The sequence below is a fragment of the Marmota monax genome, unplaced genomic scaffold (genome assembly GCF_021218885.2).
Source record: "Marmota monax isolate L192 unplaced genomic scaffold, Marmota_monax_Labrador192_F-V1.1 WCK01_AAM20220418_F8-fsc00024, whole genome shotgun sequence".
Lineage (NCBI taxonomy): Eukaryota > Metazoa > Chordata > Mammalia > Rodentia > Sciuridae > Marmota > Marmota monax.
The window spans coordinates 6873872-6897815 of record NW_026695224.1 but is presented as its reverse complement, the minus strand read 5'-3'; positions in this window follow the sequence as shown (position 1 = coordinate 6897815).

Genomic DNA, 23944 nt, shown 5'->3' with positions numbered 1-23944 from the left:
AAAAAGAATAAATTAAAAATGTGCTTTTACTTTTAGTTTGCTGTGGATGGTAAAGAGTAGTTTCTAAAATCCATTATGTTCTCTTCTTTTCCTGCATCTTGCTTCTTACTCTCTGTGATTCTTTCCTGATTTTGTTTTTGAAGGGAAAAAAAAATCATGATATAGAAAGGTTTTGGGAAAGATCTCTTGTTTCTTACAGAAAGCTGCTGTAGCATGGCCTGTCTGTAATTTTATTAAAATGACTCAGATGTCATGTTAGTAAGGAGGCCTTTTGTAGTGGGAAAGGGCAGCTAATATTAGTAGGCAAAGTGCATACAAATTCAACAGCCCCGTGGTTCACGGATGCAGCTTCTGTGTGATCCAACATGTCTAATACATTTAGTCATGCACAATAAAAACCAAACAAAAGAATCAACCATTGGCCTTTCACCGCCTGCTTCCCACCCCTCGAGCTTTAAGGAATTCTAGTTGTGCACCCCCGAGCCAAAATACTGTGAAGTGAATGGGAAAACTCAAAGAGCATTTACGCTGCACAGGCGGAGGGGGACAGCAGATCACTTGGCTTACCTCTCTGGGCTCAGTGCTTGCCCTGCGCTATTTGGGAAGTGTCATTTGATGACAAGCTGAGCTCACTTCCTAGGGAATTCTAGCACTGGATGTACCAGCAGATAAGTGTTAGGCTAACAACAACTTTGAATTTCTATAGTTTACAAAGTTACCAAGGTCCAATCTACTGCCCATTTCAAAAGTCCATCTGCTAAAGTAGAATCAGCCCGCTTAAGACTCTCCTTGGGTTCCACAGTGAAACCACACCATCTGCCTGATTGGTCAATGTCGGCTTTCCACACACCAGACTGTTGGTCATTCAGATCACAAGATATGCTTATTAAGCATAGGATGAAGTCCAGGTTTTTGATTCTAACTTGTTAGACTCCTGAGGATTTTAAGAACCTGATTCTTACTGGAGCTCTCTCCTTTTCATAACCTACATTTTGTTTCCCTGCTATAATGGGATGGGAGATGGGGTCGGTATGGAATTAAACTTACACGTATTTTGTTTTTGACTTTGGTTCTCTTTTATCTGGTTATAGACACTGTTAAGGGTTAGATCTGAAATGTCTCCCAATAGCTCATCATGTGTTGAAGGCTTGGTCTCCAAGGTAGCAGTATTCAGAGGTGGGGCTTTGGAAGGTGATCATATCATGAGGGCTCCTGGCTCATCAGTGGATTAATCCATTGATGGCTTCATAACTTAGAAGGCTATGGGGAGGTGATAAAAATTTAGGAGTAGAATCTGACAGTTCTCTTCTGAAAAAGATGTGGATGTAAAATAAAGCTGTCAACTTTATTTTATGGAAAGTTAAGAGAGTTTCTACTCTGTGGTGGCCCAATGCAAACTTTGTTTTTCTCTGGGTGATTACCTTTTATTCTACTTCATTTTATTCATGTATATATTTATTTTGGGTGATACACCTGCAAGCAACAACAACTTCGTAGTTACTACCCAAGAAGCCATGTACATTGGGTGACTTTGTGGCTCAAGGGTAGGCATAGAACATCTAGATTAAAAGCCTCGCATTCATGTTCTTCAGGTTAGTGGTTCTCAACTAGGGTGATTTGTCCCCAGAGGGACATCTGGTGATGTCTGGAGATATTTTTGATGGTCACACTTTGCTGCTTGCATCCAGTGGGTAGAACCCAGGGATGTGGCTATATATCTTGTGATGCACAGGACAGTCACATAATGAGAATTAAAGTGTCCTTGGTGTCCATAGTTGATAAATCCTTACCTGGAATATTGTTTCTGGTTTTGAATCTAATCATTTATTAGAGTCTTGCCAATCTGGAGCTTATCCCAAGAGGGCAGCCAGAAAAGTGTGTGTGTGTGTGTGTGGGGGGGGGGGGTTTGAAATAGTATCAAACAAAATATCATGAAAGGAACCCAGGCTGTTGAATTGAGAGCAAAGGAGGCTCAGGAAACATGGACGTTTCTTATTTTAAGAGACCAAACTAGACAACCCACAATAAAAAATTAAAAAAAAAAAAAAAAAAAAAAAAAAACAAAAAATGGGATGAATCAAAAAAAAAAAAAAAAAAAAAAAAAAAAAAAAAAAAAAACCAAACTAGAAGCCACATGGAAAAGTTTTGCTTTAATACAGTAAGCTATTTCTAGCAATCAAAATTTAGTAGGAGTAAATTAGGCTCCCTTATGAAAGTGTGAGCTAGTTCCTTCTCCCTGGATAAGTTGAAGTAGATCTCCCCAGAATATATATTCCCCAAGAGAAACCCATCGTCCTTACTACTGTGTCCCTCAGGGACTGGCAGAGAACCCAAGACACCCTTCCATGGACTGAACAGCACTTTGATTATTTATCAGAGATGTACAGGGCACTCAAGGGTAGAGAGACTCCAATTTCCAGTTCTGTTCTGACCTCCTATTTCTAGCTAACTAACTGCTAGGAAACATATTATCTACGTTTTAAGGCAACTGTAACTAGACCTCAGAGCTAACAGAACTCAATGAAATAATTTTAAGGTACCTTTGGGGAATTCATTTTCAGAGAATCTGAATCCATGTGTAATTGCTCGTTGACATGAAAGGCATGTCCTACTTTCAACAACCCCAATACAGTAGGTCATTTATAGGATGTGTATTTTAAAATTTTTATTGAAGTATTATATGCAAATAGAGAAGCACATGAGATAAGTCTACAGTTTGCTGAACTCTTACAAATTGAACATACTCATGCCTCTACCACCTAGATTGAAGAACTAAACACTTCTAATACCACCCCCCACCCCAATCATGTGTGCTCCCTTCTAGTGACTATCTCTATAGGGGAAACCACTATTCTGACTTCTAACAGTATTGGATAGTTTCACCTATTATTTTCACTTCTGTGTCCTTTTTCTCTCCTATGTTCTTTCATTCGGTTCCATTTTAGAGATTTGTTCAAGTTCTTAGCTGCTGTTGTATGTTGTGTGTTCTCACTGCTGAATGGTATTCGATCATGTGACTATACCATAGTTTATCTGTTCATGGATGGACATTTTTGAGAAGTTTCCAGTTTGGGACTATTAGGTTGCTGTAAACATTCTAGAATATGTTTATATCCAGTGTGTACTGCTGTGAATAAAACCACAATGGAGAGGCAACAGTGATGTACTTTCTCATGATTCAGTGAGTGGGCTCTGTGTGGACTCTCCATGTGACTGCAGTTGACAGGAACGGAAGGTTCAAGATGGCCTCCCTCAGGTCTGGCAGTTGGTGTTGGTGGGCTTTCCTCCATCGCAGGCTCAGAGGGGTGTGTTCCCAGAGGGTGCAAGTAAAAATCTTAAGATGTCTTGAGTACAAGGCTCTGGAACTTGCACACTTTCATTAACACACGACTAATCCGAATTGAAAAGGTTGGGGAATAGACTCCATCTTTGGATGGCGGGGAACTGATAAATATCATGACCATGTTTTAAAATCAATAACAATGTCTTTTGGTGACTATTTTATACATTTCTGTTGGGGTTATATCTAGGGGGACGTTGCTGGATCATAGTTTAGAAGATATTATGAAATAATTTCCAAAGTAGTTATCTAATTTCTATTCCCACAAGTATGTGTGAGAGTTGGGTTCCCCCACATCTTTGCCAATAGTTAGCATTTTAGAGGGCCTTTTATTTTATAAGGAATCAATGCAAGGGCATATCCAGGAGTCAGCTCTCTTAATATACAAATTTAAATTTCATTTTCAAAATGTATTTTGTATGCAACTAGAAAAAACAAAACAAAACAAATAAACAAAATCTCTCTCCAAACCTTCCATTTTCTTCTAGCTGAGACAAAGGAATTATGTGTTTCTTTCCTGGGCTAACATTTATAATTTTTTTCCCCTGCTCTAATAATGTGCACAATTATCTCTTCAGTCATCAGGAAGATGGAGCTTAGATAATGTAGGCCCCTCTTTTAGTCTTGGTCTAATCTGTGAAAATTTTCCCCTAATTTTTTAGTTAGTTAACGACTCTCAGGCTAATGTATTTGTAGTCTATACCACTGGTCTACATGTGTAGCTGGGTATGAATATTGGCCCACAAACTCTGATTGTGTGGGAAATATAGTTTTTTTTCTATAACCAAACTTAATTTGCTTGTTGAACTTCTACTCTGAGAGATGGTGGGGAATGAGACAACATCCCAGTCTTCTCAGGATCTTTCAGCTCAGCCCTACACCCTTCTCTTAGTAGGTCTAATCTCTATAGAGGAGGGAGCGTGAGTTCTGGACCCTCGAATCTCAGGGCTGGTGTCTGCTGAGAACATTCTGTCTGTCTAGAGTTTGTTGGTCACATCTGGAAGCCCAGCATTTCCAGTTGATCTCTCTCAGCCATTTCTGACCCTCATTCAGGGCCACAAAACACATTTGCTTGCTCTTCTCTTCCACTCTGAGTGGGGCCAGCTTGCCCTTCATCAGGCAGAGGGTTCTTTGGTCCCCACATGGCTTTGGGCTTTAGACAGTCCCACTTGGTAGGATTCTCTTGTAGTTGTGGACCTGCCTCTTGGTATCTGTTGGTCCTTGAACCTACTGGGGGGAGTCATGGCTGCAGTAAGCTCTATCCCTTCATGCACCCTGAGTTCCAAACAGAGAGGAGTAAGCAGATGAACATCATTCATGCATTTATTCAGGTGTGAGTCAATAAGGACAGTTTTAGGCATAATGGTCAGTTTTATGTATCAACTTGATTAGACGATGGTACCCTGTTATTCAATGGAATGCTAATCAAGGTGTTGCTGGGGAGGTCTTTTGTGGATCCACAAAAGACCTCCCAACAATATAGTTTATCCTCCCAATAATATAGTGGGTCCCATGCAATCAGCTGAAAGGCCTTAAGTGCCCAAACGGAGGTTTCCGGAGGAGAGAGGTCTCTGTGGACAACCAAAGAGGAGTGAAAACCCAGCACCTCCAGTTTCTTCCAACGGTCGCTCCTCCTGGGCGGAGAGCGCTGCGCTGAAGTCGATCCTTCCTCACAGAAGGGACCCTTCTGAGTCTTCTCCCACTCCCTCAGACTCTGGATGAAAAACAAAGCGGATCAAAGAGAAAGTTTCATTTTACAGACTCGAGTTATACAGTGTGAATGCTAGACCTGCCCCGATTTACCAGCTCATGTTCTGCGGTTTATATGATCGCATATGACCTCACTGAATGAGCTCCAACCTCAGAGTTTTCTTCCTTCACTCACTTGTGTTTTTATTTAGAACCTCACCCATCATGTTTCAATCCAACAAAATGACCATGGTCATCCATATGTTCAGGCAATTGTTTAGCTAAGACAGAGACATCATACTACAGACACTTGTGCAATGCTTTGTTTTAAATATTTTTTTTAGTTGTAGTTGGACACAATACCTTTATTTTACTTATTTAATTTTTTTAATGTGATGCTAAGGATTGAACCCAGGGCCTCGCACATGCTGGGCGAGCACTCTGCCGCTGAGCCTCAGCCCCAGCCCTGTGCAATGCTTTTTAATTCAAACCCAGCCCGGTTTTCACCTAATGTCTGCTGCTTTAGGAAGCTGTAGATTGTAGAGTTGAGAGACACATCTATTTTTTCCCTTTGTTCTACATTCTTTCCCTCCCGTCTATTTTATTTTATTTTAGTGGTAGTGGAGACTGAAACGGGGGGGGGGTGCTCTACCACATCCCCACCCCTTTTTGTTTTTATTTTGAGACAGGGTCTTACTAAGTTGCCTGTGGTCTTGCTAAGTTGCTGAGGCTGGCCTTGAACTTGTGATCCTCCTGCCTCAGCCTCCCAAGTGGCTGGGATTACAGGCATGTATCACTGTACCTGGCTTTAGTTCTATATTATTTCTGAAGAAGGCTCTGGAGTCAGACCTGCTTTTAAATCCAAGGTGTGCCTTCTATTCACTGCATAGTGCTTGGGTAAATTACTCTCTGAGCTTTGGTTTCCACATCTGTGAAAGTGGATAATGTTTTACCTTGTCTGGAGGAAGACTGTGAGGAGTAAATGAAACAATATGTATGAAGTGTTTAGGGGACATCTGAAAAAAGGGGATGTTTGGAACCCATGAGGTTTGCTGATTTACTTTCCTTCTTTCCTGAAACACCACTAAAATGGAACTTTAAAAATGGTAGGTGAATAGGAAAGACAGTAGAATGAACTGGACAGAACTTTGCTATGTTCGCATATGAATACACAACCAGTGAAACTCCACATCATGTACAACCCCAAGAATGGGAAGTTGCACGCCATGTATGTATATTTATGTCAAAATACATTCTACTGTCATATATAACTATAAAGAACAAATAATAAAAAAGAAAAAAAATGTTAAAAGAAAAGGTAGATGGCAGCTATTTTGAATGAATGAATTGGAAAAAAGACAATAGTAAGAAATTTTTGGAAGGTCTTAACAGATCAATAGAAAGGCAATGACTCAGCACATCTGAAAAAGCAGAATACTCAGGCTGCAGTGTAGAGTAAAAAATCAACCTGATTTAAACTGCAGAAGCAGAGGATGACATTGGTAATACCAAGTGAGGTAAATAGGGGCTCAAAGCCCAGGAGGACTGGTGGCCTGTTTCAGAAGAGTTTGAGGCTCTTATAGTCCACAGCTGGACAACTGCCCTACTTCATCCCAACAAAAGACCAGGAGTTTATTGTCTGGTTAAAACAGAGGGTATCACAAGGGAATACTACTCAGCCATAAAGAAGAATGAAATTATGACATTTGCCAGTAAATGGATGGAACTGAAGACTAGATGCTAAGTGAAATAAGACAATTCCAATAAACCAAAGGCCAAATTTTCTCTGATATGTGGATGCTAACAAAAAAATAATGAAGGAGGTAAGAATAGAAGTTTATTGGATTAGACAAAAGGGGGGTGGGTGGGAATAAGATAGTAGAACGAACTGGACATCACTTTCCTATGTTCATACATGAATACATGACCAGGGTAACTCCACATCATGTGCAACCACAGAATAGGAAGTTATACTCCACGGATGTATAATATGTCAAAACACACTCTATTGTCATGTATATCTAAAAAGAACAACAACAACAAAAATAAACAAAACCAGAGGGTATCTGGATTGGGGGACCCCAGTTGTTCTTTAAGGTGGCCTTACCTCACTGAAAACATGGGGTTTGAAGAATGAATGCATCTTCCTTCTCCAGCCTCTGCAGTGACATTCAGGCCTTTTTCTTTCCTGGGCGACTAGGAGCAGAGCCTTCTCTGGGAAATCTGCTCTGGTTGGTGGACATCTTGGAAGATAGTAGCCCAGCAAGGTCACCTAATGAACTTCTCTGTCAGCGTGTGGCATTTGGAGCTCCTCGTCTGCTCTGTCTCCTCATGCTCCTCACACAGCGGACAACTGAATTACAAAACTAAACAGAAAGCTTAACCATGGGCAGACAGAAATAAAAACCACCATCAAAACAACAACGGCAACAACCAAAGCGCTAAAAGATGGAACATTGCATCCATAAATCAAGAACAAGATGCTTTAAAAAAAGAAACATGTAGGCCCTAATCTCCATCATGTGGGGCTAGGCTCCAACTTCCTTAATAAGACACCTATAGCACAAGAGTAAAACCAAGAATCAACAAATGCGATGGATTCAAACTAAAAAGTTTTTTTTTTTTTTCTCAGCAAAAGAAATAATAGGTGAGATGAACAGGGAGCCTACATCCTGGGAACAAATCTTTACCCCTCACACATCAGATAGAGCTCTAATCTCTAGGCTATATAAAGAGCTCGACAAGACAAGCACCAAACAAACAAATAATCCAATCAATAAATGGGCCAAGGACCTGAACAGACACTTCTCAGAAGAGGATATACAATCAATCAACAAACATATGAAAAAATGATCAACATCTCTAGCAATTAGTGAATGCAAATCAAAACTTCTTTAAGATAGCATCTCACTCCAGTAAGAGTGGCAGCTATTATGAAGACAAACAACAACAAGTGCTGGTGAGGATGTGGGGAAAAAGTCACACTCATACATTGCTGGTGGGACTGCAAATTGGTGCGGCCAATTTGGAAAGCAGTATGGAGAGTTCTTGGAAAACTGGGAATGGAACCACCATTTGATCCAGCTATTCCACTTCTCGGACTATACTCAAAGGACCTAAAAACAGCATATTAGAGGGACACAGCCACATCAATGTTGATAGCAGCACAATTCACAATAGCTAAACTGTGGGGCCAACCTAGATGTCCTTCAGTGGATGAATAGATAAAAAAAATGTGGCATTTATACACAATAGAATATTACTCAGCAATAAAAAAGAATAAGATCATGGCATTTGCAGGGAAATGGATGGCATTAGAGAAGATTATACTAAGTGAAGTTAGCCAATCCCCAAAAAACAAATGCTGAATGTCTTCTCTAATATAAGGGGGGTGACTCAAAATGGGGTTGGGAAGAGAGCAAAGGAGGAAGATTACCTCTAGATAGGGAATAGGGGTGGGAGGGCAAGGGAGGGGAAGGAGAAGAGCATGGATGGTGGAAGGAGACGGTCATCATTATACAAAATACATGTATGAAGATGTGGATTTGGTGTCAACATACCTTATATACAAACAGAGATATGATAAATTATGGTGTAAAGATGTATTAAGAATTGTAATGCAAAAATTAGAAGAAAGTGATGTAACTGAAAAAATAAATAAAAAAGAAACACGGAGAAAACTAAATAGAATTCTCAAGAATTAAAAATGGAACAGAGATGAAAAAATTCAAGAGTTTGAGGAGTAAGCTGAGCAAAAAAATAAAACCAGGAAAATCTCCTAAAAAAGTAGAATAAAAAGACAATGATAGAAAGTAAGAAAATTTTAAGGACCAGTCCGTGAAGTCCAGTATCTGAACAGTGGAAGTTTCAGAAAGAAATAATTTCTTAGAGCTGAAAAAAAAAAGCCCACATTAGGAGTTATCAGCACAGTGGTTGGGAATATAGAAGATTTACATATTTTAGAATCTTGGGGGTAGGAAGGAGAGGGGGGGGGCTAGGAGGAAGGAAGGAAGGAAGGAAACTGGCCACAAAGATCTGGGAGCCCAATGTTTTCAAAGTTTCCAACTGCTATACTGGATGCTGGAAGACAATGGGACAAGGCCTTGAAAATGCGAAGAAAAATGATTACCATTTGGAATTCTGCACATGGCCAAGGCTTCAATCCTGTAGGAGGATGGACAATCTTTATGTGAAAGAATTTTCTAATAAGAAGAGATGCTAAAAAATGGTCATCAGAGCTGTTTTAGGTTTATGCCCCAGACAGGGGAGGCTCCTTTCTTTGGGCTGTCTCCAGTTTTGGTTCTTTTACTATAAGGAGATCTCTACTTGTTTGTATAATAAGAGTTGTCAAAAGTTTTTTTTTTTTTTTTGGATATTGTTGTTGTTTTGCTTTAAGTTCTTTATTCAAAACAATATTGAAAAAAAAATTCCCTCCCCATACTTAAGAAAAGGAAAGAAAAAACCCTTAAGGTTGAATAGAGGTGTTTTAGGTAAGCAGTGTTTCAGTAAGTTATGTCCTCCATCTCCATTCTCAAGGAGCTAAGGAAGGATGTGCTCCACCCAAAACAGGGAAGAAACCAATAAAGAGGAAGATGTGGGATTCAGGAAAGAGGAGATCCAACAGGAGGGAGAGGCAAGGGGAATCCACAGGAAGCTCTTGAAAAGAGACCCTAGGATGGTAGTTGTGCACGTAGTTCAGTTTGGTGCATGTTAGACTTCCAGGGGAGATTTCTCCAAGAAAAGGGAATTGATTGAATATCCGTCATCTGAATAACTTAAAAAAATTTTTAACAATTTATTCTTTTTGGTTATACATGACAATAGAATGTATTTTGACATATCATACATATACGGAATAAAACTTCCCATTCTTGTGGTTGTACATGATGTGAGTTACACTGGTCATGTATTCATATATGAACAGGAAAGTTATGTCTGATTCATTCTACTGTCTTTCCCATTCCCATCCCCACTCTACTCCCAAATCCAGTGAACCCCCTCCCCATTGTGAATCATCTGAATATTTCTAGAAGAGGTTTAGACATAAGGACAGAGAGTTTGTAATTTCATTAGTGGTAAGTTCATAGAAAAACAAAACAAATGAGAAAATAAGACATTATCTCTAAGGAAACTAACATTTTTTATGAGAAAGAAAATGATCATTATTAGTTTACTTATGAGTCAGCTGTGGACAGCATTTATGTAGCTATGTCAACACTGAATATCGATCTGACAAAGTTACAGGTAGTTTTATTGAGAAGTTGGGTGGCGGGGACTGGAAAAGGTGTATGGCGAAGGCAGACGATGAATAGAAGTTCAGTTTCCACTGGTTTACATTGACTTCCTCCTATGGAAGGTCAATAAGGAATGTCTACAAGTAAAAATTAAACAAATGACACTGTAAGTATGCTGTTGAGAGGAAAATACCAGTGGGTTCTTATCAGAGATGGGAAAGCAGTGGCTTCTGGGAAGACAGAGGTGGGGGTGAAGGGTGGGAGGGAGCTGCTGAGTTTCGTACAAACTTGTGTGACTCTTGGACTCTTTAAATATGTACCTTCATATCTTTGATAAACACGAAATTAAAAATAGTCTTAGAAGACAGCCTGTCGTGTAGAGATCTCAATAATGAGCTCTTATCATTAATTTTATGATCCCTCATGTGTTTGATCTGGGGCAGATGTGAAAGGAAGTACGAAGGACCTTTCTTGATACAGAAGAGTTCAATGATGCTCTGACTGGTGAATTTCAGTGAAGGTATGGAAACTTACAATACCTCAGGGAGTAAAAGGGAAGAAGCAAAATCGTGTACATTGAGTGTCAACGCTGTGCCCCAGAGGGTCATATGCAGGACTGAACTTACCCTTAAAGCCAGGCTATGCTTATGCTTATGAGGTCGGTCAGCCTCAGAGGGTTAGAACTGTTCCCCATCACACAGCAAGAGAGAAATGGATCTGGGAGCAGAGCCCAGGGTTGAGGCCCAAGTCCATGTTCCTCCCTCATCATCTCCATTCACAGCATCAAAAAAGTACATAGGTACAATCTTGAATGACAGTCTCATAACAGATTAAAGAAGGAAGTCCGGATGTTTGGAGGGCAGGTGTGATTGGCATGGCCCAACTAACTACATCTGTGTTCTCCTATCAACAAACAGACTCTTGGGCTGGGTATCCTGGTGACTGACGCAGCGGGCTGCCCTTTTGTTCTTGGGGTTTGCAGCGTACCCCATCTTGCCATCTCTAGACCTACAGAACCAGTCTTCTGTTTGTTTTGTCTTTTTCGATTCCGGCTGAAAGGAAAACTTTTTCTCTTCCCCTCCTGGTAAGAGGTCAAGGCTGAATGGAAACAGAATCTTCATGCTGTTCAATGTGCAGCTTGATTTCAAGGGTCACTTGGGAGAAGTGAAGTGAGACCCTCAAAACCGTAGCCCCATGTTATGATTCTCTTGGCTTAACTCCAGTCCAAGTGGGCAGAGCTGGTGGGACTGGAATTTGGGACTAGCAGAAACCTCAGGTTTCCCTGGAGTTGCTAAGGGTTGGATGCATATTGTAGAAATATAGGAATAGACAGAAAAGTTCTTTATCAGTGAGCGTACAGTAGGAAAGAGGTGGCACCCTCACTAAGTCGAAGAGGGTGCGTTGGCTCCATGAGCTTTTTACAAAGGTGCAGGTGGGATTAAGGGAACCCAATGAGAAGGGTGAAACACTTCAGGCTCAGCAATGCTGGGGAGCTGCTATCACCCCACACCCAAAAGAACTTGGGAGGGAGTGTTCTCCAGATCCTAGAGAGAGCCTGATAATACAGGGGGCTGTCCAGTGGAGCTGAGACCACAGGTGGAGGAATCTAGTATCTTCTGACCTGTACCAGTTCTCCCTCCAGTCTCTGATCACCTGCTGGTCCTCCCCTTGGGTGAACCCAACTAGAAACCAGAGGGCAAAAGGATGTGTGTTAATATATCCCTAAAGGCCAACCTCCCAGGACACAGAGCAGAGTGGAGATGGGTAGAGACGGGGTCTGCAGGGGGCAGAAAGATGATCCAAGGAAGGTATATTAACAACAACAACAACAACGACCCACAAACCACACCCATGGTGATTGCTTTGGCATCCCTCTCGGCTTTGTGCCTCTCTGCCACGCTGTGGATCCAATGCTCCAACTGGTGCCAGCTCTTCTCAAGGAGATGAGGACTCTGAGCAAGGATATTTTTATTGTGAAGACATCTGCACCTTCTTGCCAGCCAAAAATAACATATGGAAACGTTTCCCACATTTTCACCAGGGGGCACTCACTCCTTTCCCATGGATGGCTAGACAGGCTTTTTTAGAAGTATTTGCTGGCCAAAATAGAATCCTTTCTCGTAGGCACAGTGAATGCTGGAATCAGCTCTGTCCTGAAGTGATTTCTGGCCAAACAGTGTTTCTGTTTGGAAGAAGATGAGTGGACCCTGAGTACTGCCTTCTTGGTAAATGTTTAGGACCCAACTTGCATGTTCTATTTGGAAAAATGCTTTGGGTCCAAACACTGCCTGACTCTTTTTTTCCCCCCCGTCTAGATGAACAAAACCATCAAGACTCTGAAAAGTCTACACGCTTAATTTGTAGGTATACTTTTCAGGGATGAAAGCCCAAGAAATCAAAATAGGTAGCAAATCCTCTCTTTAGGGACTGTCTTGTACCCATCCCTATGATTCAGCCTGATGGATAGATGGAGGCTGCTAGAGGAAAAGGGTTTGCTCAAGTATAAATTCTCCCAAATGGAAAGACATTTGTCTGGTATCATATCAATCCTATGCAGCTATTAGGTATGAAAGTGACACACTCTGTCAAAGGAACTGTGCAGACAGTCTTGTAATAGAGCAAGATAAGGGGAGCGGGTGGGAGGCCCTCACACACACACGTATAAGAATTCCCCTTAAGAGTGTGAATTGTGTTTGAAATTTGATAAAAACAATTATAATTCTGATTCCTTTTAAGTAAGCATCATATTATAACTATAGGGAAATATAAAAATGTACAGAATGGATACTTATGGGAAAGATTGGCTCTTATTATTTTTTTGGAGTCTGCTTATAGAGGTTATTTGATCACTAAGTCAATCAATCAATCAAAGGGGGGGTAGATTAAATTGGCTTGTGCTAATAGAAAAAGCTTGTCTTTAAGTCTGCAGACTGTATGGTATAATGGATAAGAGCAAAAGTTTTGGCATAAAATCAATCTGGATTTGAATCTTGACTCCACTGCTTCTTATCTCTTTAACCTTGGGAAATTTACTTAACCTCTTGAGCCTTAGTTTCCTGATATATAAAATGGGGGAAATTATGTTATCTACTTAATGGAGTTGATGCAAAGATTAAGAAAACAACACAAGAAAAATCTCTGGCATAATAAAAGTCTCAATGCATAATAGATATTAATTTTAATAATAAAATAATCCCATCAAAATATTTAGAGGTATTACATAAGGAGGAAATAATCACATGGGTTGAAAATAATTTATTGCTGTTTTTTTTTCTCCCTCTCAATTAACTTTAGTAGCCAGCTATGGTAGTGCTAATTAGTTATTTAAAAAACAACAGCTGTTTGAGTGAATTTACTGTCACAAAAACATAGGATCTTAGAGCTGGGAGGACTAACAGATTCATCTCATCCAAACTTAACATGAAGAAAATTCTTTAAAAAAATCTTTAAAGCTGATTTCTTTATGGAGTCACAGATAGAAGTATGGTTAAGTAACGATAGCTCCACACTGATTCAGAAACTGTAATTTATTAGTCCTTTCCTTCCAAATCAGTGATTCAATGTACGTGAGAAGAACCGAGATTTTCTGTAGGTTTTTGAAGCATTTAAGAGAATTTCTTACTTCAGAATTTAATGAAAAATTTTAAAACTGAACATCCACACTACCCAAAGCACAATATAGTTTTAGTGCAACCTCTATCAAAATTCCAATTGCATTCTTGCCAGAAATAGGAAAAAAAAGAATATGAAATTTGCATGAACTACAAAAAATCCAAATAGTCAAAGTAATACTGAGAAAGAAAACAAAATTGGATGCATCAAACTCCCTGATTTAAAATCATATTATCAAGTTATAGTAATAAAAACAGTATGGTACTGGCATAAGAAAAGAAACTTAGACCAGTGTAACAGAATAGAGAGCCCAGAAAGACATCCAAACATATACGGTCAGACAACTTTTAACAAGGGCATTAAAAAGACACAATAAGGAAATGATAATCTCTTAAATAATTAGTGCTGGGAGACTGCTTTTCACATAAAAAAAGAGAATGAAATTGGGCCCTTTCCTTATACTATATACAAAAGTCAACTAAAGGGATATAAGACCTAAATCTAAGACCTGAAACCATAGATGGGGATACAGGGAGAGTCTCCCTGACACTGGCCTTGGCAATGATTTTTTTTTTTTTGGACATCACACCAAAAGCTTAGGCTATGGAAACAAAATTAAAGAAATGAGATTATACAAAACTAAAAGATTCTACACAACAGATCAAAAAAATAAAAAATCTAACCTGTGTCTGGGAAAATATTTGCAAACCACTCATCTAATAAGTTAGTATCCAAAATTTATAGGAACTCTTACAATTCAATAGCAAAAAAACAAAACAAAACAAAACATAAAACCCAGTCAAAAACTGAGAAAAGGACCTAAATGCACATTTCTCCAAAGAAGATATAAGAAGGGTCAACAGATGTATTAAAGCGTATTCAACATCACTAATAGGAAAATGCAAATCCAAATCACTGGGACATCAAATCAGCCTTTAGGGTAGGTATTATAAAGAAGACATGAGATAGCAAATGTTGGCAAGGGTGTGGAGGGAAGAGAAGCCCAGTACACTGTTGGTAAGAATGTAGGTTGGTACAGCCTTTACTGTTGTATGGTTGTATGGGTTTCCTAAAGAAATTAAAAATAGAGCTACCACAAGAAATAAAATCAAGAATCAATAAGTGGGATGGCATCAAATTACAAAGCATTGCACAGTAAAAGAATCAGTTAAGAGCCTACAGAGTGGGAGAAAAAGCTTTGGCTACTCTTCTTACAGGGGATTAGTACCCAGAATATATAAAGAACTCAAAAAACTTAACACCATGTGTGTATATATGTATATATACACACACCTTAACACTATACATATAAAGCTTAACACAATATATATGTCTCTCTCCATATAGATCCCAAATATATAATATATATGTATATATGTGTGTACATATGTATGTATATCCCAATCAATAAATGGGCAAAAGAATTAAATAGACATTTCACAAAAGAATGAATACAAATGGTCAACAGATACATGAAAAAAAAAGTTCAACTTCCATAACAAACAGGGAAATGCCAATCAAAACTACACTGAGATTTCATCTCACTCTAGTTCAAAGTGGCAATTTTTAACAATACAAATAATAATCAATGCTGGTGAGGATGTGGGAAAAAGGTACATTCATACAGTGTTGATGGAACTACAAATTAATGCAACTACTGTGGAAAGCAGTATGGAGATTCCTCAAAAAACTAGAAATGGAACCATCATACCACCCAGCTATTTGACAAAAGGTCTGAAATCAGCATCCTGTAGGAATACAGACACATCAGTATTTATTGCAGGGCAATTCACAATAGCCAAGTATGGAACAGGCCCAGATACCTGTCAACAGATGAATGGGTAAAGAAAATGTGGTATATATAGACAATGCAGTTGTACTCAGCCATAAAGAAGAATGAAGTCATGGCATTTACTGGTATATGGGTGGAACTGAAGAATATTATGCTAAATGAAATAAGCCAGATCCAGAAACTCAAGTCAAGGGTTGAATGTTTTTTCTCACATGTGAAAGCTAGAACAAAGCAAGAGGGAAAAGAAAGTGGGGGTTGTGGGGAGGGGCAGAATATCATAAGGATAGAGGGAAGATCAGTGGAGCAGAAGAAGGAGATTTATGGGGGGAGAGGAGGGGTGGGAAGGGGAGGAAATGTGGGATGAATTTGACAATATTACGCTGTGTGCATTTATAAGTATACCAGAGTGAATGTCACCTTTATGTATATCTATAAATCACCAATTAAAAATAAACAGATAAATAAATAGAAGGAGGAACAGTAGAGGAAGCGGTAGGGGAAGGAGGTGAAAAGGGAAAGAGGAGGCAGGGGATTAAAATGGAACAAATAAATACTATGAATATATGATGATGTCAACATGAACCCAACTATTATGTAAAACTATAATGCACTAATAAAAGCATTTGAAAAATAGAGCCACCACAAGATCCAGCAATCCTTCTTGTGGGTATATACCCAATGGAGATGATGAAATCATCACCTCATGGAGATGCCTGAATTCCTAGGTTTACTGCAGCAGTATTCACAATAGCTGAGATATGGAAACAGTTCAAGTGTCCATCATTGACACTTAAAATGAATCCTTAAGATACAGAAAAATGTGGTAAATGTAGACAATGAAACATTCTTCAGCTTTAAAAAAGGGGATCTTGCCGTTTCTCACCATATGGCTTTAGATGGCACTGTTAGGTGAAATAAGGCAGCTACACAAAGAAAAATATTGCATGATCTCACTTACATGTGGAATCTAAAGGGAGAAAACAAAAAAGCTCAACTATAGATAGAGAGACTAAAACAGTGGTTACCATGGAGTGGGGAGGAAATGGGAGACGTAGGTCAAAGGGTACCCAGTAGCAGATGTGTAGCATAAACAATTCTAGAGATCTATTGTACAGCATAAGATCCATAATGAATAAAATTGTATTATATTAGGGATTTTTATTAAATAAGTAGATTTTAGCTGCTTTGGTCATAAAAAAGAACTTTGTGGGATGATAGATCTGATATACTATGCTATACCAAAGCATTTGACTATCTACATGTGCCCCATTATATCAGGTTGTAAATCTCAGATATATACAATAAGAAGTATTTTAGGAAATAAACTTTATTGAAAAAAATTTTTTTGTTTGTTTTAGGCTACCAGGGATTGGACCCAGGAGCACTTAAGCACTGAGCAACATCTCCAACCCTTTTTTTATGTTTTATTTTTAGACAGGATCTTGCTATGTTGTGAGGCTAGCTTTGAACTTGCGATCCTCCTGCCTCAGCCTCTCCCATCCACTGAGATTACCAGCATGTGCCACTGTGCCCTGCTGATGAGAGAATTTTTCATGATGCATGGGGAAAAAAGCTATTTTACAGTGAATAATAAGCTCAGAAGACCAAAGTTTGTGGGGCCATAGGTTTTGTCAACTCAATTTACTTACATAGTGGTTACTCATTTGCATACATCCTTGACCTAGAGCACAGGTTGACACCACGCCTTATCTGGCATTAGCCCAACTGGGGGATCATGCTTTTACATCTGCTCTGCATGGAATGGGAAAGAACACACCCAGCCCAGATGGTTTCATCTTAAATAGACAAGAATCTAGCTTATTTTTTTTTATATGAATGAAAGCAAAAAGAAAACAATAGACAGGTTTAAGGCTGATTTTTTTTCCCTTCAATATGGTCTACCATTTCTAAGGTTCCACATACACTGGTCTTGTCTTGCTTGACCATCCAATTTGGCTATATTGACATTATATCTATCTAGGGAATCCACTTTCAGAAAATATGTTGACTATTGCCATGTAGCATCTGTTATGCTAAATTCCAAATAAAGTATCGAGCTGAGATTCTGGCATAACCTCATATGATGTCCAGGATAATTTTTCCCAGTGGAAGATAATCTCTGTGAATCCATCGTACTCCAGTTCTTCTGCTATTATTACAGGATTTCTGGTTTTCCACATAAATGATTGTACTTTATTTATGAAAATTGTCTTGAGGTTATAGTAACAAAACATGAATAAATTCTTGTCCTAAAACCTTCAACAGTACGGACATGCGTGGAAGCACAGTGGATGCCTTTCAATCCCATGGTCCTTCTCAAAGGTAACCACTCTTTAAGATATAGGGCTTGTCCAAACTCTTGTTTTCTATGCATTTATGTTAAAGGTTGCTAACCTCCTCTCTGGGAGGCCTGGCAGACAACACTGATGAATGAGGGAGACTGTAGAACAGTAGGGCAGGGGGAGATTTTGGCTAACTGGAAATGCATGAGAATGGCTACCAAGCTGCTCCAGCCAGGTACTGAAAGGTGGGAGGACAGGTTCAGGGTGGCAGAAACTTCCTATTTTGCAAGAGAAGCCTAAGATGTAGATTTTTGAAATAAAAGTTCCTAATTTTCAAATGCAACTCAAATATTTTATAATGTTTGTATTAAATCACATACATCTGCGGGCTTGATGGGTCTAGATGACAGCTGATTTGTGCCCTTTGATTCATTACTTCCCCTTTACAAATTGCACATATAATGGCATTATTTACACTCGCACATATTCTATTTGCATTATCATTCTAAGCTTATTTTTTTTTGAAGGTAAGTTTCTTTCCTTACTCATTTTTATATCCGTTCTCTGGATCCCCAGTAGACGAACAATACAGATAACTCCAAATCCCCATTTCCATCTAGACAATGTAAATAATCCCCCAATGGAAACTAATAAAAAAACTGCAAGAACAAAACCAAAGCCCAAACAATAGAAATAAGAAACAAAACACTAAGAACAATACACAACAGCAACTAAGTCAACCTAGAAAAAAAGTTGTGATTGAGGGCTTATTGGTTAAAATCACTCCCCAAAAATGTTACTAGCAGATGGGCACAGTGGCACATGCCTGTAATCCCAGCTACTGTAATTCCAGCTACTCGGGAGGCTGAGGCAGGAGGATTGCAAGTTTGAGGCCAGCCTCAGCAACTTAGTGAGACCCTGTCTCAAAATAAAAAGAAACAAAGCCACTGGAGCTGTAGGTCAGTGGCAGAACACCCCTGGGTTCAATCCCCAGTACCACATTCATAAACATACTCAGAAGGATAAAAAATAAAGAAAGAAAAGATGCCACTAACAATGGTCAGTGTCGGCATGTTGACGGGTGGTATTGCCTTGATTCTGTTCCACCTGCAGACAGCAGGATTCCTCACTTGTCACTTGGCTGGCTGGTGGCTGGAAGTGATTCCAGGGTTGGGAAGACCCATTTGCTCAATCCTTACACACAGCTCTGAGTTAAGTCCCCTAGGAGGAGAATTGAGATGCCCGATAAAAACTGAAAAGTTGGAATGCATAGGAAGATGATTTAATGGTTGTTTTGAGATTGCTTTACTTTGATGGACACGAGGCAAGAGAAGCCAGAACTTGGAGAGGGATCCGCAATTAACTCCGTGTTTCATCCAGAGCTTCTACTTCCACGGGATCGGCCTTGTGTCTTACTACTTCAGTTTAGAAAGTGAGCCACCCAGAGGAGACTTTCTTGTGTGGTTTCCAAGTGAGCTCTGACCTCACCTTGAGGCCCCTGGCTGGCCGTGTGGTTGGACAGCATTTGCATCAGGGTGGAGATGGGGAATTGAGAGACAGGACAAGCAGGAGGGTATTCAACCCTAGAATACATCAACAATGCTGAATATCTCTTCCCCACACCACTCTTCCTATTGATTGGACTGCTCCTTGAACCTAAAAATCTATCCTGTTTCTCCCCTGGGGAAAATTCTTCAATGGTTCCATTGCCCTTAGATTAAAGTTTACGTTCTCAATTTAACCTAAAAGACACTGCATTTTTGAGCTCTTGTTCACCTCTCTAGTCTCCATTCTAGGTCTTCCTAGATGCTATTCCTTCCCTTTGTTTATTGGCTAACTTCTCTTTCTATAGATCCCCATATTTTTTTCCTAGGAAGCCATGCCTGATCCTCTAGATCTTCACTGTCCAATAGAAAAATGATGGCAGTGAGCCAGGTGCTATGTGCGTGCCTGTAATCCCCGCAATTTGAGAGGCTGAGGCAAGAGGATTTCTTTCAGCTTCAAGGCCAGTCTCAGCAACTTCATAAGGCCCTAAGCAATGTAGCGAGACCCTGTTTCAAAATGAAAAATAAAAGGGTTGGGTGCTGGGTTCAATACTCTATATGAAAAAAAAAATGATGCGAGCTACAGATGTCATCCTAAATTTTCTAGAATCCACATGAAAACAGTGAAAAGAAATGGGGGAAATCAATTTTAATGTTATATTTAATTCAAGACTTCTCAATAGCTCCGTGTGATGAGGGCCTCTTGGGTTGGACAGTACAGCTGTAGAATGAGCTGCTTGCTCTCTCATGGGCCTTGTCCCTTGTCCTCTGTGCTGTACTCGTCAATATTGGGTGGACCATGTCCTTTCTCACCTCTGGGTTTTAGCACATTTATTTCTTCTGCCCGGGATTCTCTTCCCTCCTATATTTGATAAGCTATTATGTAATTATTATGTAATGTAATGAGTTACATAATGAACTTAAGATGTAATTTCTGAAGTTCTCAGCTTTTTCCAGAAATCCTCCTGGACTTCCCCAAACCATGCTAGCTGTCTTTCTCATGCATTAACACGTCTCTCAAGAAACTTACCAACACGGTTTGTAGTTCCCTCGGAACTGTGGGCTGTATGTAGGAGCTGTTGGTATATCTGGCTCATTAGTCCAATATCCAAATACATGTAAAGTAAAGCATCGCTTTCTGATTTTCAGATATCATAAACAACCATTTTCTATTCACTTTTGCTGACTGAGTTAATGTATGAAGTTAAATGTGTCAAATTCTTCAAAGTTAAAAGCTCAAAGGCTAGTTGGTGTATTTCATAAAACATATTGACTTATATTTCATAGAACGCCTGTGTCTGTGGAGAACACTAAAAATAAATAGTACAGCCAGTATCAATGGTACTGGACTAATGCAAATTTTCTGGTTTTGAAAATGTGCTATGCAATGTAGAGTCCTTTGTACTATATAGATATAGTACATATGAAATATTATCCTATAATATATTATCACTGGGGGAAGCTGAGTAAAGGGTACTTGGAAACAACCTACTGTTTTGCAATTTCTTGGGAGTTTTAAACTATTTCAGAATAAAAAGTTATTTTAAAAGATGTATCTTAGCTGGGTGTGGTGGTATGCACCTGTAATGCCAGCTACTCAGGAAGCTGAGGCAGGAGGATCACTTGAGCCCAGGAGTTTGAGACTAGCTTAGACAATGAGGTGAGATCCTGTCTTAAATAAAAAGAAAAGGGGGAAAAAAAGTTCTTCTGAACTTAAGCAATTCTAGGTAATCACTAAATTCCATAGCCCATAAACATGTTTGCATTTTATTATTATAATGCTGTTTCCTGAGGGCAAAATTATAATATAAAATGAAGCATGGGGTGGGAAAGGACTTAAATCAGTGGCTCCCAGACTTTGTGGATTCATGCCACACTTCCAAATATTAGAATTTTGGCAGCCCTCTTGGAGTGATTAAGAGACTAAAAACAACATTTAAACAAATTAGGAATAATTACAATGCAATTATTACCAAGTGTAACAATGTCTCCCCCTGTTTAGCAAGCAGCTAGTGGCCACCCTCTCACAGTGTCCTGTTATTTGCGAGGAATGGTTCACTGTCTCCACTGTACTTTCTCACAAGCCAGCGCTCTGGTCGGCTTGACCTCACACTTCACTCTTGTTCATGGCACATTGGACCATCCTTTGTGTTTTTCTGCCTGCTCAACTAGAATGTCCATCAGACAGATGATACTGTAACTATGTGTATTTTCAATTTTGTCCCTGTTCCAAAAAAATGTCACATTGGGCAAAGTTCAGTTGTATCATTGTTCTAGGCTCATGGTTCATTAGTCTCCATAGTCCAAGATCTAGCCATTATATTAGAGAATCTATTTTTACTTTTGGCCAATGCAAACTGTTTTTACAGAGTCCAATTAGAGCCCCATGCCTTTTTTTTTGACATGTATTTTAACATATTATTTGTAAACTCTTGTGTCATTTCACAATCCCCCCTTTTCTCATTCTAGTAACTGGCAAATTCCTTGAAGATAGGAGAACCACCTGTGGCTTCTTTGCTATCACCCTCTCTTGGCTTCTGAATCCATTTGATTCAATTCTACCTATAGATTCTAAAAATAACCATTAAGTTGATTTATCTAGGTTAGATGATTTGAACAAAGGCAAGAAAAATTTAAAATTTCAATTATGCCTACGTTGAATTTATGATTAGAAATTCTTCCCAATACATAAACCTTCCCCCCACCCACAGTGGTGCTGGGGATTGAACCCAAGGCCTTGTGCATGTGAGGCAAGCACTCTATCAACTGAGCTAGCTCCCCAGCCCCTGCAGACACATAACCTTCAAGGAAGACATTCTACAGCTATAATAGTCACATATTCATTCAACAGCTATTTAGGGATCACATACATGTGCTGCCATTAAGCAGTCTTGAGGACACAGGAGAAGCATGGAGCTTATACAGGACTTTCTTCCTCAATGGCACTCTAGCACATCTTTCTCAGTCTTGATGATATACACTGGTCATATACAAGTGGCTCTGGCCCATCTGCCCCAACAGAGCATCCACACACATAGAACTGAAGAAGGGGCATGGGGGTGCCTTTGACAGTAGGGCATGCTACTTCAGAATCTTGAGAATGCAATTTTCCAGCTTATCACGACTTTTATTTATTTTGGTACCAGGGATTGAATTCAGGGGCATTTGGCTAATGAGCCACATCCCCAGTCCTATTTTGTATTTTATTTAGAGACAGGGTCTCACTGAATTGCTTAGTGCCTCACTGTTGCTGAGGCTGGCTTTGAACTCCTGATCTTCCTATGTCAGCCTCCAGATCCGCTGGGGTTATAGGAATGCACCACTGTGCCTGGCCTCTCCTGGCTTTTTTGATATAGCTTCATTTGGGGGAGGAGGGGCAGGTACCAGGGATTGAACTCAGGGGCACTTGGCCACTGAGCCACATCCCCAGCTCTATTTTTGAATTTTATGTAGGGACAGGGTCTCACTGAGTTGCTTAGTGCCTCACTATTGCTGAGGCTGGCTTCGAACTCTCAATCCTCCTGCCTCAGCCTCCCCGGCATGAGCCACTGTGCCCAGCTGGTATAGCTTCATTTTATTCTTGTTCATGGAACTAATACATCTACCTCTTCCCATGAATAGATAATAAAATGCTATCCAGTTTCACATGCTATTTATTAATCTGCTTTTAAAAATCCAGTATATTGTGGACTTGTTTCCAAGTCAATAAATACGTGAGTTTACATACAGGAGTCAGAAAGCAGAGAAATCACACTGGCTGTGTCGATCTTCTGAGACTGACTTATTTTATGTCTTAACTTATTTAACCACCAGATGAGGAATAATGATTTGACTTATTTCGTTGCGTTGTTGCAAGGATTAAATAAGAACGACGGTAAGGCACAATCTAAGAGTTAGATGTTAGTCATCTGTCTACATCAATCATTTTCAAACTAGTTTAAAGCACCTCAACCTTGTAAAAAATAGTTTTGTAGGGATATAAGTAGAGAAATACACACATACACACATGCATGCACACACACAACAAAGCTGCTCTGGATGATGTTAAAGTGAAGACCTAGGGTCTCTAAAAAAGTGGCTCTCAAATTTTAGTTTATCTGATAACCACTTAAGGAACGTGAAAATACAGGGGGCCCACGCTGACTACTTCAATAAACCCTGGCTTCTGTATTCTTTATCAGCTTCTCTAGTGATACGGGTACACCCAGAAATTTGACAATCACCTCTCTACGATTCTCTGCAACACAGTCGATCAAAAAGCAGTCGATCCACATAGTAATTTTTAATGGCCACGTAAACTTCATAGAATGAATTCACATGGATATATTTAAGCACTGCACTGTTGATGGATATTTAGGCTGTTTCCATTTTTTTTTCCCCAATTGCAACTATTGCAGCAGAAAATGTTCTCACACATTTATATCCTTCTGTAAGTGTGTGAATATGTCTGC